The sequence below is a fragment of the Cuculus canorus genome, chromosome 36 (genome assembly GCF_017976375.1).
Source record: "Cuculus canorus isolate bCucCan1 chromosome 36, bCucCan1.pri, whole genome shotgun sequence".
In the NCBI taxonomy this organism is placed as follows: domain Eukaryota; kingdom Metazoa; phylum Chordata; class Aves; order Cuculiformes; family Cuculidae; genus Cuculus; species Cuculus canorus.
This window is the reverse complement of record NC_071436.1, coordinates 481,203-488,981: the sequence shown is the minus strand read 5'-3', so window position 1 is coordinate 488,981 and position 7,779 is coordinate 481,203.

Sequence of the window (7,779 nt, the reverse complement as noted above, 5' to 3'; positions counted from 1 at the left end):
AAAGGGGGGACCCCCCCTAAACCTGGGACCCCCCCTCGGTTCCCACCAACCCCCAAAAAAGAGGGAAATGACCCCCAAATAGTGCCCCCCCCCAATAATTCCTCTGGGCCAGACAGGAAGGGGTTAACCCGGGGGGGGGTGCGGGGGCGACTATGGGGTCCCCCCCCCAAAACATCATTTTTAGGGATCAATATTCCAAGTTTTGGGGCCAAATCTGCACTTTCAGGGCGAAAATTCCCAAATTTTGGCCTCAAATTCTCATTTTTTAAAGCAATTTCCCAATTTTTTGCCTCGAATCTGCATTTTTGGCCCCAAATTCTGCTTTTGGTCCCCAAATCGCTGCATTTAAGGCCAAAATCTCCATTTCTGGGGAATAAATCTTTGCGTTTGGGGCTGAAATTCCCCTTTTTAGACCCTCGACCCCTGAAATTGAACCCAATTTTTGGGTTCAAATCCCAATTTTTGGGGTCCAAATCCCATTTTTAGGGATTGAATCCATATTTTAGGGCCAAATTCCGCAGTTTTGGGGTCTCAGGTTTCGCTTTTGGGGCTCAACCCCCACATTTTTGGGGCTCAAATCCCCTTTTTGGGGTTTGAGGGGGGGGGGGCGGGGGGGGGGGTCTCTTTGCAGCCACGTGGTCACTGCCAAACCGGAAGTGACGTCACACTGCCTATGAGGACTTCCGGTCGTGGAGGGCGTGGTGATGTGGAACTTCCTGTGTGAGCCGGAAGAGGCGGGACTTCCTGTTTGGAGAGCCTGGAGAGAGCTCTTCCTGTTTGGAGCGGAAGTGATGCCTCGGACTTCCTGTTTGGAGCGGAAGTGCTTCCCAGGACTTCCTTTTTGGAGCGGAAGTGATACCCAGAACTTCCTGCTTGGAGGCGAAGTCTCTCCCAACGCTTCCTGCGTGGACCGGAAGTACTTCTTCAGGCTTCCTGATTGAACAGGAAGTGATGCCAAGGACTTCCTGCGTGGAGAGGAAGTGATGAGGAGGACTTCCCGTGTGGGAGCCGGAAGTGATGCCCAGGACTCCCCTGGTCAGGGAAGAGGCGGGACTTCCTGTGTGATGCTGCGGGGAGGGGCGGGACTTCCGGTTGCCATGGGGCGGGGCTTGACCGCACTTCCTGTCTGTGATTAGAGAAGCGTCCTGCGCATCCGGCTGTGCCCGTTGCCATGGCGACAAGGGATGCTACGGGGGGGGGGGCGTTGCCATGGCGGCAAGGGGGCGTTGCCATGGCGACAAAGGATGCTATGGGGGCATTGCCATGGCAATAAGGGGCGTGGCCACGGCGACAAGGATGCTATGGGGGCGTTGCCATGGCAATAAGGGGCGTGGCCACGGCGACAAGGATGCTATGGGGGCGTTGCCATGGCAATAAGGGGCGTGGCCACGGCGACAAGGATGCTATGGGGGCGTTGCCATGGCAATAAGGGGCGTGGCCACGGCGACAAGGATGCTATGGGGGCGTTGCCATGGCAACAAGTGATGCTATGGGGGCATAGCCATAGCAACAAGGGGCGTTGCCATGGCGACAAAGGATGCTGAGGCCGTTGCCATGGCAACAGGAACCCTCAGAGCCTCCTTTTTTGGGGTCCAAATGGTCATTTTTGGGGGCGCGACCCCATCTTCCGCTCTCTGGAGAGTTTTGGGGCAAAAAGCTGCTTTTTAGGGGCATTTTGGAGGGGTTTAAAGGCAAAAGCGCTGTTTTTAACGCCTCAAAGCCCCATTTCGTCGCCCAAATCCCCATTTTTGCCTCAAATACCCCATTTTTAGGGCCAAAAATGCACATTTTGGGACATTATCCGCCTTTTCCCTATTTTTAGGAAACAAACCCCCATTTTTAGGGTAAACTCCCCCCATTTTTAGCCCCAAATCCTCATTTTTAGGTCCCAAACTCCCATTCTGGGGCCAAATTCCCATTTTTTGGGGCTCAAATCCTGTTTTTTATGGACCAAATCCCCATTTTTGGGGCTCAAAGCACCATTTTTTGGAGCCAAACCTTTAATTTGAGGGTTAAAAAACTCATTTGCGTGTTCGGGACCATTCCCAGTGCCTCCCAGTATCATCCCAGTGCCTCCCAGTATCATCCCAGTGCCTCCCAGTGCACCCCAGTCCCATCCAGTTCCATCCCAGTGCCTCCCAGTGCCATCCCAGTGCCTCCCAGTGCCATCCCAGTGCCTCCCAGTGCCCCTCAGTCCCATCCAGTTCCATCCCAGTGCCTCCAAGTGCCTCCCAGTGCCATCCCAGTGCCTCCCAGTCCCATCCAGTACCTCCCAGTGTCATCCCAGTGCCTCCCAGTGCCATCCCAGTGCCTCCCAGTCGCACACAGTGCATCCCAGTTCCATCCCAGTGTCATCCCAGTGCCTCCCAGTGCACCCCAGTGCCACCCAGTGCATCCCAGTCCCATCCAGTACATCCCAGTTCCATCCCAGTGCCTCCCAGTGTCATCCCAGTGCCTCCCAGTCCCATCCCAGTGCCTCCCAGTGTCATCCCAGTGCCTCCCAGTCCCATCCCAGTGCCTCCCAGTCCCATCCCAGTGCCTCCCAGTCCCATCCAGTGCCTCCCAGTCCCATCCAGTGCCTCCCAGTGTCATCCCAGTGCCTCCCAGTTCCATCCCAGTGCCTCCCAGTGTCATCCCAGTGCTTCCCAGTCCCATCCAGTACATCCTAGTTCCATCCCAGTGCCTCCCAGTCCCATCCAGTGCCTCCCAGTGCCACCCAGTGCATCCCAGTCCCATCCAGTACATCCCAGTTCCATCCCAGTGCCTTCCAGTGTCATCCCAGTGCCTCCCAGTCCCATCCAGTGCCTCCCAGTTCCATCCCAGTGCCTCCCAGTCCCATCCAGTGCCTCCCAGTCCCATCCAGTGCCTCCCAGTGTCATCCCAGTGCCTCCCAGTCCCATCCAGTGCCTCCCAGTGTCATCCCAGTGCCTCCCAGTTCCATCCCAGTGCCTCCCAGTTCCATCCCAGTGCCTCCCAGTCCCATCCAGTACGTCCTAGTCCCATCCCAGTGCCTTCCAGTGTCATCCCAGTGCCCCCCAGTCCCATCCAGTGCCTCCCAGTTCCATCCCAGTGCCTCCCAGTCCCATCCGGTGCCTCCCAGTGTCATCCCAGTGCCTCCCAGTGTCATCCAGTACATCCCAGTTCCATCCCAGTGCCTTCCAGTGTCATCCCAGTGCCTCCCAGTTCCATCCCGGTGCATCCCAGTCCCATCCAGTACATCCTAGTTCCATCCCAGTACGTCCTAGTTCCATCCCAGTGCCTCCCAGTCCCATCCCAGTGCCTCCCAGTCTCATCCAGTGCCTCCCAGTTCCATCCCAGTGCCTCCCAGTCCCATCCAGTACCTCCCAGTACCTCCCAGTGCCTCCCTGTATGATCCCAGTCCCCCCCCGGATTGAGCCTTACCCAGGAAGGGGGCGTGGCCACGCGCTGGAGGCGTGGCCTCAGCAGTTGTCTATAAAAGCGATGGGCGTGGCCTCTGCGCGACGCACCGGCGGAAGGGGCGTGGCTTACGCGATCCGGCGTCTCCATAAAAGGGAGGGGCGTGGTTGGCGCTTGACAATCAACAGGAGGGGGCGTGGCCTACGCGAGACGGACGTCTCCATAAATGGGAGGGGGCGTGGCCTCGGTGTGACGCGCGCGTCCATCAGCGGAGGGGGCGTGGCCGACGTATCCATAAAAGAAGGGGGCGCGGCCCGCGTGCGCCCTGAGTAGCCATAAAAGGAAAGAGGGCGTGGCTTGCGCGTGACGCACGTGTCAAGCAACACGGGGGCGCGGCTTCCTGGAGACGGACGTCTCCATAAATGGAAGGGGGGCGTGGCTTAAGCGCGACGCGCCTGTCAATCACCGGAAGGGGCGTGGCTGGCTAAAGGGCCGGTTTATTCCTCGCTGGAAGGGGGCGTGGCTTCCAGGAGACTCTCCTGTCCATAAAAGGGAGGGGGGCGTGTCCCGGTGAGCGGGGCGGTGCCGCGATTGGCGGGGCGGGGCTGTAGGGGGCGTGGTCAGAGGGGGGGCGGGGCGGGGCACGGGGCGGGCGGGGCGCGCGGCGCTGGGTCCTTTGTTTGAGCGGAGGCCGAGAGGCAGCGCAGCCGCCAGAGCCGGGGCCGGGCCGGGCCCCGCCGCCCCCCCCCCCCCCCGCCCCCCCCGCCCGCCCAGGTACCGGAGAGAGGAGGGGGGGGCGGGCAGGGAGAGATCAGCACGGGGGGCGGGGGGAGAGTCGGGGGGAGGGGGGCATTGGCCCCCCCCAGGGAGTGATTGCGGGGAGGGGGGGGGGCGGTGTGGTGAGAGAGAAGGGGCCCTGACCCCCCCCTAAGGTGAAATGGGGGGGGCTGATCCCCCCCTGAGGTGAAATGGGGGGGGGTGATCCCACATAAGGTGTAATGGTGGGGGGTTGATCCCTCCTGAGGTGAAATGGGAGGGGGTTCTGATCCCCCCTAAGGTGAAATGGGGGGGGCTGATCCCCCCTAAGGTGAAATGGGGGGGGCCTAATCCTCCCCTAAGGTGAAATGGGGGGGGTTCTGACCCCCCCTAAGGTGAAATGAGGGGGCCTGATCCTCCATAAGGTGAAATGGGGGGGCCTAATCCTCCTCTAAGGTGAAATTGGGGGTGTTCTGATCCCCTCTGAGGTGAAATGGGGGGGGCTGATCCGCCATAAGGTGAAATGGGGGGGGCCTCATACTCCCATAAGGTGAAACTGGGGGGGTTCTGACCCCCTCTAAGGTGAAATGGGGGGGCTCATCCCCCATAAGGTGAAATAGGGGGGTGTTCTGACCCCCCATAAGGTGAAATTGGGGGGGTTCTGACCCCCTCTAAGGTGAAATGGGGGGTTCTGACCTCCCCTGAGGTGAAATGGGGGGCGCTGATCCCCCATAAGGTGTAATGGGGGGGGTTGATCCCCCCTAAGGTGAAATGGGGGCGCCTGATCCACCATAAGGTGAAATGGGGGGGGGCTAATCCTCCCATAAGGTGAAATTGGGGGGGTTCTGACCCCTTCTAAGGTGAAATGGGGGGGGTTCTGACCCCCTCTAAGGTGAAATGGGGGGGGGCTGATCCTCCCATAAGGTGAAATTGGGGGGGATTCTGACCCCCCTAAGATGAAATGGGGGGGCTGATCCCACCTGAGGTGAAATGGGAGTGGATTCTGACCCCCCTAAGGTGAAATGGGGGATTCTGACCCCCCCTTGAGGTGAAATGGGGGGGCCTGATCCTCCCCTAAGGTGAAATTGGGGGGGTTGTGACCCCCCCTGAGGTGAAATGGGAGGTTCTGACCCCCCCTAAGGTGAAATGGGGGGGCCTTATCCCCCCCTAAGGTGAAATGGGGGGTTCTGACCCCCCCTGAGGTGAAATGGGGGAGCCTAATCCTCCCATAAGGTGAAATTGGGGGGGTTCTGACCCCCTCTAAGGTGAAATGGGGGGTCCTGATCCTCCCATAAGGTGAAACTGAGGGGGTTCTGACCCCCTCTAAGGTGAAATGGGGGGTCCTGATCCTCCCATAAGGTGAAATGGGGGGTTGATCCCTCCTGAGGTGAAGTGGGAGGGGGTTCTGACCCCCCCTAAGGTGAAATGGGGGGACTGATCCTTCCTTAGGTGAAATGAGGGGGTCCTGATCCTCCCATAAGGTGAAGTAGGGGGGGTTCTGACCCCCCCTCTATGGTGAAATGGGGGGGGCTGATCCCCCATAAGGTGAAATGGGGGGGTTCTGACCCCCCCCAAGGTGAAATGGTGGGGGGGCTTTGACTCCCCTAAGGTGAATTGGGGGGGTGCTCTGACCCCCATGAAGCGAAATGGGGGGGTCCTGATATGATGTTAAAGGGGGGGGCAGAGCTGGAGTGTATTGATGGAGGGGGAAGGGAAGGTGGAAAGGGGGGACCTTGACACCCCTCCCCCCAGGAGTGTTTGGGGGGGTGGGGGCATGGGGGGGGGCTCTGGGCCCCCCTAAAGTGATGTTAAGGGGGGGGTTGGGGGCCCCCCCCATGTCACATTCGGAACCCCATGAGGTGAATTGAGGGGGTAGTCCTGAGCTGAGGTAAAATGGGGGTCTCTCTCCCCTCTGAGGTGAATTGGGGGGGTCCTGCATTGAGGGAAAATGGGGGGCTCTGTCCCTGCTGAGGTGAATTGGGGGGGGTCCTGGATTGAGGGAAAATGGGGGGCTCTGTCCCCTCTGAGGTGAATTGGGGGGGGTCCTGGATTGAGGGAAAATGGGGGGCTCTGTCCCCTCTGAGGTGAATTGGGGGGGGTCCTGGATTGAGGGAAAATGGGGGGCTCTGTCCCTGCTGAGGTGAATTGGGGGGGGTCCTGGATTGAGGGAAAATGGGGGGCTCTGTCCCCTCTGAGGTGAATTGGGGGGGGTCCTGGATTGAGGGAAAATGGGGGGCTCTGTCCCCTCTGAGGTGAATTGGGGGGGGTCCTGGATTGAGGGAAAATGGGGGGCTCTGTCCCCTCTGAGGTGAATTGGGGGGGGTCCTGGATTGAGGTAAAATGGGGGGCTCTGTCCCCTCTGAGGTGAATTGGGGGGGGTCCTGGATTGAGGGAAAATGGGGGGCTCTGTCCCCTCTGAGGTGAATTGGGGGGGGTCCTGGATTGAGGGAAAACGGGGGCTCTGTCCCCTCTGAGGTGAATTGGGGGGGGTCCTGGATTGAGGGAAAATGGGGGGCTCTGTCCCCTCTGAGGTGAATTGGGGGGGTCCTGGATTGAGGTAAAATGGGGGCTCTGTCCCCTCTGAGGTGAATTGGGGGGGGTCCTGGATTGAGGGAAAATGGGGGGCTCTGTCCCCTCTGAGGTGAATTGGGGGGGGGTTTCTGGATTGAGGGAAAATGGGGGGCTCTGTCCCCTCTGAGGTGAATTGGGGGGGGGTTTCTGGATTGAGGGAAAATGGGGGGCTCTGTCCCCTCTGAGGTGAATTGGGGGGGGGTTTCTGGATTGAGGGAAAATGGGGGGGCTCTGTCCCCTCTGAGGTGAATTGGGGGGGGGTTTCTGGATTGAGGGAAAATGGGGGGTTTTGACTCCCCTGAGGTAAAAAAGGGGGGACAAAGCTGTTAAACTTGGGGGGGGGGTCTGTACTGATAGGAAAAGGGGGGCCCTGAAGTGACAGAGGGATAAAACTGAGGTAAAATGGGGGGGACACGACCCTAAGCTGAGGTAAAAGGGGGGTCTTTAACCCCACTGAGGTGAAATGGGGGCGTCCTGAGCCCTCTGAGGTGAATTGGGGGGGGTCTCACTGAGCTAAAAGAGGCACCCTGATCCCCTCTGAGGTAAAATGGGGTACTCTGACCTCCCTGAGGTGAATTTGGGGGTGCAAAGCTGTTAAACTTTGGGGGGGGTCTGTACTGAGGGGAAAGGGGGGCCCTGAAGTGGCAGAGGGACAAAAGTGAGGTAAAATGGGGGGGACACGACCCTAAGCTGAGGTAAAAGGGGGGTCTTTAACCCCACTGAGGTAAAATGGGGGGTTCTGACACCCCTGAGGTAAAAAAGGGGGTACAAAGCTGTTAAAGTTTGGGGGGAGTCTGTACTGAGGGGGAAAGGGGGGCCCTGAAGTGACAGAGAGACAAAACTGAGGTAAAATGGGGGGGAATAACCCTAAACTGAGGTAAAAGGGGGGTCTTTAACCCCCCTGAGGTGAAATGGGGGCGTCCTGAGCCCTCTGAGGTGAATTGGGGGGGGTCTCACTGAGCTAAAAGAGGGACCCTGACCCCCTCTGAGGTAAAATGGGGTACTCTGACCTCCCTGAGGTGAATTTGGGGGTGCAAAGCTGTTAAACTTTGGGGGGTGTGTCTGTACTGAGGG